The following is a 14103-nucleotide window of genomic DNA, read 5'->3' on the forward strand; positions in this document are numbered from 1 at the left end:
AAGTATTTGCCATTGTCAGGTATGAAATTTTCCCATCTCTCTGACAACAAGTGGCCACATATAGATTGCAACATATGGCTGAGCGTTTTCATGATGGAATATTACGGTTTCATGTCTGGGATTAGTCTGCCCAAATTTCACCAGCTCATAATAGATAGGAATATTTTGCTCCCATCAAATACAGAGCATTACCTTAGCGTCATGGATATTTGGATTCGATGACGATTCGTCTGGTTGGCTGGGATTCACATACGACATTTATGCTTCGGTTTATCATTATGGATTAATTTTTCATCGCAACCAACGTTGCAAGAATTATTTTCTTTTATAGCATTTCGGACTTGTAAAATCGTCTTTCAAGGACTCTCGGATTCAATTTCTATGGTACCCAATTTCCCTGCTATTGGATGAATCCTGCTGCTCCTGATAATCACCTGATCGTCTCTCGCACGTTGAGCGGCACTTGTTTTTAAAATTAATGACGTAAAGCAAAACTTCTAGCATATGATGCTTTATTGGTAAAAAATTCTATATTTTCGAAGCAAAAAAAAAAAACTTTGTTGTTTAGACTATAATCTTCAATAACTAAGTGAAAATAAATGATAGATATGTACCCTTCAAAACGACATATGAGTTATTAAAAACAAAAATCGCTTTCAAAGGATAAGACGGAAATCATACACCCAATATTTTTAGATAGTTTGTTTTTTCATTTCCTTTGTAATACATCGAAGTATTTATCACAGACCCATAAAATTATGTAAATATATTCTGGGTTCTTATGAAATTTTAAGACGATCTAGCTATATCCGTTTGTCTGCCAGTCTGTTTGAAACACTTTAGCGCCCAAACGAAAGGAGCTAGTTGTCTTGGAATATCGGTCCATGAATTCACCTAGCCCCAATACAAACGTCCCACCGGAATACTGTTTGACCAGTTATAAATATGTTGATTATGCGGCAATCCTAATAAAATTTTGCACGAATTAGTTCAAAGTACTCTGTAATTATACTATAAAGTATGAAAACCTAGTCCCCATAAAAGATCCCCATCAGAAAATTAAAATAATTTTCTTATAATAACACTTTGTTACGATGGAAAAAAACTTGGAAAACGACCGAGCGTAAGTTATAGGTATTGCTGAGTAAATTACAAATTGTGTCAAAAAATTTCAGAACACTCTCAAATTCAGAAGTTATTCTAAAAAAAACGTTTTCAGTGTTGTACGTCAACTTATCGACCTGTAACTCAGTCAGTTTTTGTCCGACTTTAAATTTTTTAACGGGTTTGGAAAGAAATCTGAATGACGTGCAGGTTTTGATACATTAGTAAGTTATAAGTGTGGCTTTTGTTTATAATATCTAAAAAAATAAAAAAAATTATCAACTTTTTTGATTTTAGTTGCTGTTCAATGATTATTTGGATATGAAAGCTTATAAAAATTTATATCAATGTATAAAGATAATTTAGATCTTAACAAGATATGGTTTCAAATTTTCAAATCGGATGAAAACTGCAAAAGTTATTCACTTGTCATTAATACCTTTTTTAGTATTTTCTGCCCCATCGTGTATGAATAAAAAACAACTAAGAGAGCTATATTCGCTGTGCCGAATCTTAGATACCCTTCACCAAATTATAATTAAAACATATTTTTTTTTTATATATTTTTAGGTAAACAAAATTTAAATTTTTTTATAAAAGTTTTTTTAAATTTTTTTCTTTTCGAAATTATATTTTAATTTTTTTTTAAAAAAGTTTTTTCCAATTTTTTTTTTTGTTGTAATTTTAAAAATTTTTTTTTGGTAAAATAATTTATGACAAAAAAATGTTTAATGAAAAAAAAATTCGGTTCAAAAACATTTTTCCCGATTTTGACCCAACTTACTACAGCTTCATATACATCGTTGCAATGGACTTTAAAATATCTATCATTAGATATCCATATTGTCTATATTAATGATATAGATCAAAACAAGTAAGAAAGTATGGTCGGTCAAGCCCGACCATATAATACCCTACACCAAGTAAATGAGTAAAAATATTTTTCTTTTAAAATATCAATAATTTATAATCGTGAGTGATTTTCGGAAGTGGGCCTTATATGGGAGCTATGACCAATTATGGACCGATCACCATAAAATTAGGTAGTGAGATTTATGTCTATATGAAAGTTATTTATGTTGAATTTTGTATATATACCAACATTTTTAAGTGATTTAAGCACGTTAAAGTGATTTTCGGAAGCGGGTCTATATGGGAGCTATGACTAATTATGGACCGATCGTAACAAAATTTGGCGACATGAATTTTGAATATATAAAACTTATTTGGAGCGAAATTTGTGTAGATACATATATAAATTAAAGATTTATGACCGATAAAGTCCAATTTCGAGGGGACATTTGTATGGGGGCTAGGTGAAATAATGGGCCGATTTCAGCTAGTTTCAATAGGCTTGGTCCTTGGGCCGAAAAATTAATATGTACCAAATTTGATCGAAATATCTTCAAAATTGCGACCTGTACTCTGCGCACAAGGTTTACATGGACAGCCAGCCAGCCGGCCAGCCAACCAGACGGACGGACGGACGGACATCGTTTAATCGACTCAGAAAGTGATTCTAAGCCGATCGGTATACTTTAAGGTGGGTGTTAGACCAATATTTTTGGGAGTTACACACATCTGCACAAACGCATAATACCCTCCCCACTATGGTGGTGTAGGGTATAAATAGACCAAAAATCGAGGTTGTCCCGTTATCTCAGCCATTTGTGCGCCGATTTTCGCGATTTTCGCGATTTTAAATGCCAACCGAGCCTGGAGAATTACATACATGATTCAAACATCATTATTATTATATAGACGGACATGGCTATATCGACTTCGCTATCTATAACGATCCAGAATATTTATACTTTGTGGGGTAGTAAATGAAAAATGTAGAAATTACAAACGGAATGACAAACTTATATTATACCCTTACCACTCATGGTGAAGGGTATAAAAAATAAAACACTATTCAAAAAAAAAATATTTGTAAAATTTTTAATTTATAAGGTAAATTTTTTTGAACTTTTTTCGAAAAAGTTTAATAACTTTTGCAAATACAAACCGATTTTAAGAAGTAATATCACGTTTTTGTCTATATAAAATTATCTTTAAAACACTGTACAAAACAATTTGGCTCTAATAGAAAAAATTTAAAATAACAATTTTAAAAATTACGAAAAAAAAATTTAACTTTTTTTAAAAACTTAAACAGTTTCTAGGAATCTACATTTTATGTCTACACAAAGGGAAGCTTAATTCTTTGTGTATCCATAATTGTTTAAAATTTTGAAATCGGTCTAAAAATGTGGGAGTTAGAGGTACTAAAGTACTACGACTTACCCTAAAACTTTTTTTTTTCAAAATAACTCAAAATTTTGAGGGTGTTTCAAAATCTTTGAAAACGGTTTTAGTATATCCTCACCTAGGCCTATAACCCCCATTAGGTCGCTTTTCAAGTTCTGACAAAAAGTGTGACTTTGTAGCAGAGTGTGATGAAAATGGACATAAACAAGTTTTATGTGAATTTAAATCTTTCTTTTGTGAGGATCAGTCCATAAATTATTCAAGTCCCCATAGTCCAAAACTACATATTGATGGTGGGTATACAAGATTCGGTACAGCCGAATATAAAACACTTAATTGTTTCACTGCCGTCAAATTTAAACACTATGCGATTAACAGCATGCAATTGTAAACTCCACACCATGTAAATTTTATACAATACAAACAAAATAGTGGATTTTAAAATAATTCTTGTTATGTACAAAAAAATAATAATGAAATAATATGCAACCACCCTGTGGTGTTTTCTCCGTTAACCTACTTAAGTTTTGTTTTTCTCTATTGTGCTTCAATTACCTTCTTTTATTATCGCCTTATTTATAATACAAGTAATTTTTATTACATTTGTTATTTTTTCATTTGTTCAACAACAATTGCAACAAAACTAGAATAGAATAACGAATAAATAAAAGAAACTGAAACTTACCTGGCAGCAACAGGTGTTATAATCCATAAATAACCATTTGTATTGCGTTCTAAAGATGAACAAGGGTATTGGCGTCTATATGTGCTAAAGTCATCTGTAGTCTGTTTAAAGTCACGCTGTTGATGTGTCGATTGTTGGAACTGCTGCTGTTGCTGTTGTTGTTGTTGCTGATGTTGTAGTCTTAGATGTTTCTGCTGTTGCTGCAGATGTTGCTGTTGTTGAATGCCATTCAATTTGCTGAGATTTGTACATGAATTATTCATGGCCACATTTAGATCACTACCCATGGACATAGAACGATGGCCGCCAACATCAACGCCACCACCCCCAACACCACCTGCTCCATTTGAGTTAGACTTGCTGGTTGCTGTTAGTTGTTGCTGGTCCATGGTATAACCAGTTGAGGGTATGCTGCCGGAGATTGTATTTATAACACCCAACATTGTGGGATCATTAGTATTGTTTTTATGATTGTTGTTGCTATTGTTACTGTGAGAATTATTGTGTCCCTTGTTATTGTTGCTGCTGGAGTTATGACGCTGTTGTTGTTGTTGTTTACGTATGTCACCATCAATGACAGTGGCATTGGCCGACACCAGTGATAAAGTTGATAGAGACGATGCTGTATTTCTGGGCAATGTTGCATACGGCGATTGTTGTAAATAAAATTGTGAAGTACGTGGACATTGTGGTCGTTCTATGGATGCATGTGTTGTAAGTTTATGATGATGTTGTTGTTGTTGTTGCTGTTGCTTTTGTAAACTATTATGATTGTGCATTATAAAGTCGAAATCATTTTTTGCTTTTTGCTGTTGCTGTAGTTCTTGCTTCTGCTGCTGTTGAGATGTGCTGGTTTTTAATATTGTTGATGATGTACATGCTGCTGTTGTTGTTGCTGTTTTTGTTGAAGCTTGTGTTGTAGTAGTTTGACTTAGTGTTGCAGTCGTTTTAGTTGTTTGTGAGGAAATGGAAGATTTTACTAATGATTGTTGTTGACCACTAATGTTGCCATTTAGTTGTTGTTTTTGTTGCTGCTGCTGCCTTAACTGTCCTGTGGGTAAATTAGCATTTGTGCCAGAAGTAATTTTTATATCACAACCACCAGCAGAAGCACAGTCTGTGTCAACACTATGCGAGGATGCCACACGAAAAACATTTGGCACTATAGGATAATCGCGCATAATTTACTTTATTTTTTGTTTTATCTTCTTCCACACTAAATTTTCCACTCTACTCGGGCCACAACAACACACTACTATCAACAACCACTACCACGACAACTGACTAAAAATCTAATATCGCAAAAATAAAAACAAACACATAAAAAAAGCAACAACATAAAAAATTAAGCCAAATAGCAAAAAAATTTAGAGCATAAAACTTTTTCGGTTGGTTCTGTTTTACTGTATTTTTTTCTTCTTTTTTTTTTCTATTAACCAAACAGACACTGACTGACACACGCACGCACTCACTCACACTATTTTGCATTCACTCACACACACACGCACCACATTCACACACAACGGAATTGTATAAAAAAAAACTTTAAAATTATGCAAAGCGCCGCAATGTATGTTGTGTTTTTGTAATTATGAACATTTTTGCGAACATTATATTTTTTTTCTTTAATTTTATTTTTGTTGTGTCGTACAACTTTAGTTTTTGCTCATTTTTGTTTTAGTTTGAAAAATTAGTGTGAGTTGATGTTATTGTAGGAATTTAGTTTCGCCAAATGTAATTAATTTTTGAAAAAAAATTTTAATTTGTTTGTTTAAATAATAAAATAATCACTATACTCACTATAAACTTGTAAAAATTTAATACCATTTAGTTTTTTTAACGAAAAACTTTGATTATTTAATACAATGGAAATTTAAATTTTTAAAATTAAAAATTAATAGCATAGTTTACGGATTTTTTATCATAAATATCTTAGATTAAAATTTTATTCTGTGAAATTCCTGAATGTTTTTTTTTTATAAATTTTATTATATTTCAGTGGCTACAAAATTTTATTTAAATTGGAAGTAGAATCTAAAATACGCTACATATTTCTGGTATTTTTATGCAAATCTCCGATTTATAAAAATAATATTTTTAAAACATGAAAATTTCAAAAAATAACGTGCATTGATCTATTTAGATTTTGGTGTTTTTATTTTAAGATTTTCTTAAACAAATCTCTTGCATATTTTAGGGGCTGTATTTGCAATAATAACTACAAATAAACAACTTAACCTAACTTTATTTTTATACCTTACACCACCATAGTGGGGAGTATATAATGCGTTTGTGCTGATGTTTGTAACGCCCAAAAATATTAGTCTAACACCCACCTTAAAGTATACCGATCAACTTAGAACTCATGAGTATTAACTTTTTGATATTTTTGAAAAGAAACATGTTTTGCTCATTTACTTAGTGTAGGGTATTACATGGTCGGACTTGACCGACCATACTTTCTTACCTGTTAAACTATAAAGAGAATAAACTCTGCTTTTATGATTTGAAACAGAACTATTGAAGTAATTATATCTTTCACCTTCGTGAGAAGGGTGCATATAAGTTTGTCATTCCGTTTGTAATTTCCATAATATAATTTTCCGACCCTATAAAGTATATATATTCTGGATCCTTATATTCTGAAGACCCCAGATATCTTCGGGATCCAAATCTTCAATAATTCTGTCAGACATGTTTTCGAGAAGTTTCCTATTTAAAATCAGCAAAATCGGTCCACAAACGGCTGAGATATGAGGAAAAAACCAGGACAACCTAGATTTTTTACCTATTTTTGACCTATATCTGGATTGCTAAGTCATCAATATAGACAATATGGATATCTAATGATAGAATTTCAGTCCTTTGCAACGACGTATATAAGACCATAGTAAGTTGAACCTACAATGGGTCAAAATCGGAAAAAATATTTTTTAAACCAAATTTTATTTTCACCAAAAAAAAAAATAATAAACAAACAAATTTTTTCTACAATAGCTGGAGAAAATTTAAACAAATGTTGTCAGCAGAATAAAGCGAAATAACTTTTTCATTAGATAACACCATGTTGCTCTTTAGCACGTTTCGATTTCAGGAAAGCTAGATAGATGTACAGCAATATGTTTTCTAACATCGAATTTAAAGGATAAAAAAAATTCTCTCCAATTCAATGTTAACAATATTTTAGATGCCAGTAGTTTTCGTATTGGAGAGTTTTTAAACACTTCAGTTTTGCATAGATTTCATCAACCGGTACTTAAAATACCGTATATAATAACAAAATCAGTAATTAGCAATCCAAAGAATATTATGAGAATTGGTATTAGAAAATGAAGACAATTTTTTTAAATTTCGATGAAAAATTTTTTTAGATTTTTAGGACATTTTTTTAATTTTTCGTGTGATAAAGTGTAATTTAATGACAAATGTAATGCAAATAAAATACCGAAACTTTGTTTAAATGGATTTTTTTAAAAAGATTCAATTCTTTTTTAAAAATATTGCTTCTAATACTGTAAATTTAAAATAAAATGCTATCCGATTTTCAGCATTTCACGCAAAACTATTTTAGAGCTTGGGATAATCAATACAGGCAAATTCCGGTATAACGAATCTCACTTTAACGAAAATCCGATTTAACGCACGATCAAATTCATAACATTGACTACCTTATATAACGAACGTTTCAAAAATTGTATGCTCGATATAACGATTGATGAGAAAAAACAAGCAAACGTCCAAATTTTTAACATTGACAACCTTAAATAGCGAACATTTCGAAAATGGTTCGCTCAATATAACGAACAGAAAGTATATAAAACAAAAGTAGTAAAGAATGTAAATGTTATTCTCTTAAATAATAGGTGCTGTCATTTTTTCTATTGTGGTTTTAATAGCTTGTTTCGCAATATCGAATGAAAGATTTCGTTTGCATTCTAAGCGAAAGAAAACTGATTCGTTCATATTGTGAAACAGGCTATAATTTTGCAAGTGATCGCGTGAATTAAATATGGGAAAACGTAAGAGAATTTCGATGAATAAATGAAATATGGAATAACAAAATTCTCAGCATGTATTTTGAAAATAATAAAAACAAACATTTTATCTTGACTAAATGTTTCCTGTAAATTATCTTCACACAAATAAAGTGGAATCTGGAATCTCTTTTGGAAAGTTTTTTTTGGAAATGTTTTTCCCTGAGTTTCATTTTTTACAGGTTAAATCATTTTCAGAATCGAAATCCCTTACAATGAAGGTTTTATTAATCGTGGATAATGCACCAATCCACCCTCCAGAAGAAAAATTAGTAACCACTACTAAAGATATACAAATTTGGACGATATTCATGCTTCCTAATGTCAAACCACTCATCCAACCTATGTCCAAAATTAAAAAATAAAAAATCTCGATATAACGAATTTTTCAATTTAACGAATGGGCCTGAAAATATATCGTTCGTTATACAGGGATTTGCCTGTAATAGAAAAAGTGCAAAATAAAAATTGTGTCTGCAGAATAAAGCGAAATGATTTTTTCATTAGATAACATCATGTTGCTCTTTAGCCAGTGTCTGAAAATTTGTATTTTGTGTATTTCCGAATAACTTTTTGAAAAAATATTTTATTTTACATTTTTTTATGATAACAAAATATTTCAAATTAATATTTTTAAAATTACTTCATAAAAATTTTCTTATAAAATTGTTTCTTTATTGTAACGTTTTAGCCTTGTTATTTGATTTAAAGTGTATATTATAGTTAGTCTCAAAAGCCAAAAGCCAAGATGATAATAAATTATTAAAAAGTTATCAATTTCTTATCAATTAAAAAATTATAATCGAATATTTTTTGTTGGTTAAAATATTGTTGCTGTTAGAACTTAATTTAGTTTCATTCTATTCTATTTAAATTCGGTAAATGATTTCTCCCAAATGTCTTCCCGGAATATTTTTCTATGATACATAAATGTCTATATAATAGCAGCATCCATACAAAATTCAACAGACATAAGTTATATAGGAAAATATATCACAAAACGAAATTTTGTTTGAATCATATATAGTCAACTTGATTTTTTCACTATGTTTGAAAAACTTAAATTTTCTTAATGATCAGAAATTTTTGGTGTTGGAAAAGGTCAAAATGTGTTGAAAAAGGTAAAAAAACAACTAAAATAGAAGGATGCCTATAAAACATAAATTTGTAATGGACATCACAATGTTTGACATAGTTTAATTAGCTCTAAAATTACACGGTGCTATGATGGAAAAAAAACTTGGAAAACGGCCAAGCGTGGGTTATAGGTCTTGCTGAGTACATTACAAATTCTCTCTAAAAATTTCAGAAACACCCTCAAATTCAGAAGTTATTCTGAAAAAACCGTTTTCATAGATGTTCGTCGACATATCGACCTGTAGCTTAGTCAGTTTTTGTCCGACTTTAAATTTTTTATGGGGTTTGGAAAGAAAACTGATTACGCTTTAAAATGACGTGCATTTTTTTGATACATTTTTAAGTTATAAGTATTGTTTTTGTTAAGAATGTCTAAAAGAAAAACAAAATTTATCAATTTTTTTGAATTTAGTCGCTTTTCATTGCTTATTTTGATATGAAAGCTTATAAAAATGTATACCAACGTATATAGAAAGTTCTTAACAAAAAATGGTTTTAATTATTCAAATCGGATGAAAATTCTAAAAGTTATACAACTTTCAATTAACACCATTTTTAGTATTTTCTCCCCCAGCGCATATAAATAAAAATAAAGAAAAAACTGTAGAAAAAAAATATTTTGAATTTACAAGGTAAATTTTTTCGAACTTTTTTCAAAAAAGTTTAATATCTTTTGCAAATATAAACCGATTTTAACAAGTAATATCTAATTTTTTCCCATATAAAGTTATCTTTAAAACACTGTGCAAAAAAGAATAGGTTTTCATAGAAACAAATTAAATTAACTATTGTTGAATATGAAAAATTACCAAAAAAATAAAAAATAAAGCGAAACTTTTTATAAAAACCTACGCATTTTTTTTGATATACATTTTGTGCATACATTTTATGAAAGCCTAATTCCTTGTTTATCCACAATTGTTTAAAATTTTGAAATCGGTCTAAAAATGTGTGAGTTAGAGGTACTAAAGTACTACGACCAAAATTTTGAGGGTGTTTCAAAATCTTTGAAAACGGTTTTTGTATGTCCTCATCTAGGACTACAACCCCAATTAGGTCGCTTTTCAAGTTCTACACACTGGTGGTATTATCGGACCATTGAAATCATTACTGCACCATGATCAATGATTTTTTGTTTGAAAATGTGCATGACATTGATCTGGGCGAGATGTACCTCTCTGATAAACTAGCAACAACTGATTCCTTATAAGCCAAAATTGTTCATGTTGTTCACGACATTTCATTCTGTCAATTTTGGTATTATGACTGAAGATTTTCTTTTTTGACTACTTTTATTGCTACCTTAACTGCTACATCAACTGATACTTAACTGCTACCTTATTTCTAAATAATAAAAATTAAAACTCGATATAGAGCAGTAGCAATGATTTGTATTTTTATGCTACTACTCCATTTACAATTCATGTTTTATTACTACTGCTCTGTTAAGAGTTTTATATTTTGAAGGTAGCAGTAGTTTAAAAAAAACAAGAAAACGAAAAAAGATAAATGCTACTGCTACCGCTACATACACTTTTTTGAAGCAGTAGTTGTAGCAATAGTTAAAAACTTGTTAGTTATCGTAGCTTTTTAAACACTGATCATTTTCAAACTTTAATCTTTGTATTGATCTTTCAAAAAAAAAAAATTGTTTGATAAAAAATTATTTTTTTGTGTTCTTTTTTACAATTTCAAGTTCTATCGCGCTACATCAATCAAATGTAGAATTCTATTTTCTTGATATGCATTTAATATTCTTTCTAATTTAGCTGCGACTATTTTTCGTCTATTTTTGAAACTGTTCTTATCTTAATAATATATTTTTAAACAAAATGACCTACTGGCCCATATGCTGATAAATGTTTGTGCAATAATCTGCCCATTTGAAATGCATTTTAGCAAAAACTAAGACCTTCGATAGCTCAGTTGGTAGAGCGGTGGACTGTAGCATTATTTCAAACAAAAGAAGATATCCATAGGTCGCTGGTTCAAATCCGGCTCGAAGGATTCAAATATTTTGTATTTATATGTTAACAAAATAATCTATTTTCGGCATAAGGTATCGGCGTGATTTTTTATTTATATGATCAGCTCCTATTTAATATATTATATATTAATGCATTATTTAAGTTAGGTCTTGTATCAGCCTAGAACGGAGGTTATGTTTTCGTGTTTAAAAATATTGATGCAATTTTGCAGTTTTTGTTTTTGTTTGTGGTGCGGTGAAGTAAACTGAACTATATTCAAAGAAAAGAGAACCTTCGATAGCTCAGTTGGTAGAGCGGTGGACTGTAGTATTGTTGTGAACAAAAGAAGAAATCCATAGGTCGCTGGTTCAAATCCGGCTCGAAGGATTTAAATATTTTATATAACTACATTTCACTAAACTGTCTAACTAAAAATGTCATAAAACCATGCTCAAAGACCATATACGATTTTAAAACAATAAATTTAATGTAAATTTTGATCACATTTGATTCATATTTGGATCGAAAATTGGTCCGTTCTCTAGATCACATAGGCCAATATTTTGCAATATTTAATATTTTGTTTTTCCATCTGCAGCTTTTCAATATTCTTAACAAAATTTTCTTAATAAAGAAAACCTTCGATAGCTCAGTTGGTAGAGCGGTGGACTGTAGTATTATTGTGAACTAACGAAGAAATCCATAGGTCGCTGGTTCAAATCCGGTTCGAAGGATACAAATGTTGTGGTTCTTTTTTAATGGATATAATATCTGTTTGTTCGTCTAGCTTGTCTTCCAGTTGTCTCTATATAAAGGGTGTTACGTGATACGTGCCTTTAGATGTCATTATTAGATAAATTCACGGAAAATGCAGATTGTTGACTTTTATACCTCTCACTTATAAATTTGATCACATTTTCGACTTAAATGTTTTTAAATTTTGATATAACAGATTATTTTATTGTAGTATCATAAAACGTTCAGTTTTTTTTATTAAGTTTTGTCTTTTTTTCCGATAAACTATTCGTAATCCTTTCATAAATTCCGTTAGCAATTACAAGAAGCTATCCGATGACATTGTTTAAAAAAAAAAAAATGTATTTTAATTTTTAAATTTCCGCCTATATTCTCCATATTTCGGACCCAAACTGAAATGGACCAATTCATATTTTTAGAACTGAGAAACATTATATTCGTAAACAAGATGTGGAACTTTAGAATTGGCCCTTAAATTTAAATGATCTTTAAATGATGTAAAACATGTTGAAGTGTCTATTTATTCAAATGATCAAGTACACAGTGCAACAGTGGAAAAAACTCACGGTCATGACAGTATATGTTCGACACTACTACCAATGGGTAGTAAATCTCTATACTCAGTTTCGCGATTTTGGCGAGCAATTTTTTATGAGTCTCTAAAGATTCTGATAGCCAATGTGGCCTTAACAGAACGTGTCACCATTTTTTGGCCAACAGCTAATTCAGACTTGGTAATACGTACTTTTTCGCATCTTATGAAAAATTGGTTTTTTGGTATTTTTATAATACTTGGATTGAAATCTTCTAGAAAAAATCAAGTCCGCAAAAATTTTTTAATTTTTTTACTAATGTAAATGGGTGTCTAAAAAATTTGTGCTTAAAAAAACGTACAACACTAGCATAAAACGAAAAAAAAATTATTTAATTTCAATGTGTAATTTGTTTATGTATTAGATCAGGATTAAAAACATTCATTTAAAATATTATCGCTAAAAAACGCATAAAAAACATACTTTTTAATTTTGTTTTCAACAAAACGTACTTGTTTTTTCTTTATTTTTTAACAAAAGGTTCTTTTTCCGATATTAAAATGGTTTTATATCAAACATCCTTAACATTTAATGTGGTGACTTATGGCAGTTAGATGTATCTATTGATAGGTAAGAAACTTGTTATCATTTCCAGGTTCATGCAGTTTTTTAAGGGGGCGAAATAAATAAAACTCATTTTCCCAAAAATTTTAAATTTTCGAAAAAGTACCTTTTGTTCTGCGACTCCTCATATGGAAACATACTCAAAAACACTTCAGTCGAGTATATAATACAGAACGACATAGAAGTGAGCACTTGATCATGCTTTCTTAATGAAAAATCTTTGTCTTTGCGTCAAAATATAGTAAAAAAAAATAAAATTCTTAAGAAACAAAGTTATCTTTGTTAGCTATTTAGAGTGCCTAGACACATTCCGATTGCATTGATATGTTTACAAGAGCTTTACCATAGCTACAACTCAGCTTTACCATAGCTACAACTTTGCTCAAATTGTTAGTAAAAAATTAGGAGTCCCTGTAAGTTATTCTAAAAAAGTGAACAAAAAATTTTCTTCCAAGTTTTTTTTTCAAGAAAAGTACACGAAAAAGCTATTTTTTGTCAAAAAATTTAAACAAAAATTGTTTGGTGGACTCTTAGCTATATTATTGCTATATATAGTTAATCGGTATCACCAAGTCTATTTTAGCTGTTGGCCTACACCTGATGACACCTTTTTTTGAGGGCCCACTGATTTTCAGAATGTTTTGAGACTCGTAAAAAAAATATGTCACATAAATCGCCAAATTGAGTATAGGGTTTTACTACTCTTTGGTAATTATACTGTCATGACCCATTATTTTTCCAAAAGGGTTTATTTACTGCACTTATAAGAAAATATAATGAGAAACTTTATTAAAAAGATAGACAAAAATCCGCTCTCATATTTTACTGGACTATATTTTTTTAATGGACTTTATAAATGCAAAAACTTTTAATCCTACTATAAAAAATAAATATTCGTTAGTATTTCGAAAAATTCTATTGCTGATTTAAGTGTTCTCCGTCAAAAGATCGAAGGAAATAATTAATAATTAAATTTTTCAAATAAAATTAACCCTTTGACGACAAAGAAT

At 29.9% G+C, this 14103-nt stretch overlaps 2 non-coding genes across 2 annotated transcripts; both read left to right on the forward strand.

The window, feature by feature from the left end:
• Positions 1-11124: 11124 nt before the first annotated feature.
• Positions 11125-11220, forward strand: TRNAY-GUA (transfer RNA tyrosine (anticodon GUA)). The gene is made up of 2 exons: positions 11125-11161; positions 11185-11220. It is a non-coding gene; the product is annotated as a tRNA-Tyr (tRNA).
• Positions 11221-11471: 251 nt separating this feature from the next.
• Positions 11472-11567, forward strand: TRNAY-GUA (transfer RNA tyrosine (anticodon GUA)). The gene is made up of 2 exons: positions 11472-11508; positions 11532-11567. It is a non-coding gene; the product is annotated as a tRNA-Tyr (tRNA).
• Positions 11568-14103: the final 2536 nt, after the last annotated feature.

This window comes from Calliphora vicina, chromosome 4 (assembly GCF_958450345.1).
Source record: "Calliphora vicina chromosome 4, idCalVici1.1, whole genome shotgun sequence".
Lineage (NCBI taxonomy): Eukaryota > Metazoa > Arthropoda > Insecta > Diptera > Calliphoridae > Calliphora > Calliphora vicina.